This window comes from Octopus bimaculoides, chromosome 4 (assembly GCF_001194135.2).
Source record: "Octopus bimaculoides isolate UCB-OBI-ISO-001 chromosome 4, ASM119413v2, whole genome shotgun sequence".
Classification (NCBI taxonomy): Eukaryota; Metazoa; Mollusca; class Cephalopoda; order Octopoda; family Octopodidae; genus Octopus; species Octopus bimaculoides.
This window is the reverse complement of record NC_068984.1, coordinates 26,415,029-26,415,347: the sequence shown is the minus strand read 5'-3', so window position 1 is coordinate 26,415,347 and position 319 is coordinate 26,415,029. Positions and strand designations below refer to the sequence as shown.

Genomic DNA, 319 nt, shown 5'->3' with positions numbered 1-319 from the left:
TATATATATATATATATATATATATATATATGCATATGTGGGCACAGGACGTCAGGAAACGTGTACAACAATAAAGTACGAAGCATAAGTACATGGGACATGAACTATTCTTTCTAGCAACGAAAGACACAAATGGAAAACAAAACAAACAGCATTAAGAACGACCCTATATATACATACACACATACATGCATAATGCATGCATACATATACATACATGATATATTTACAGACATATATGTACATATATATATATATAGGGTCGTTAACGACCCTATATATACATACACACACACACACACATACACACACTCATATA

The 319-nt window shown here is 31.0% G+C and overlaps 1 long non-coding RNA gene across 2 annotated transcripts in view; it reads right to left on the bottom strand.

The window, feature by feature from the left end:
* Positions 1–319, bottom strand: part of LOC106875958 (uncharacterized) — a 12,573-nt gene that overhangs the window by 6,538 nt on the left and 5,716 nt on the right. The gene's annotated exons all lie outside the window — the stretch shown is intronic.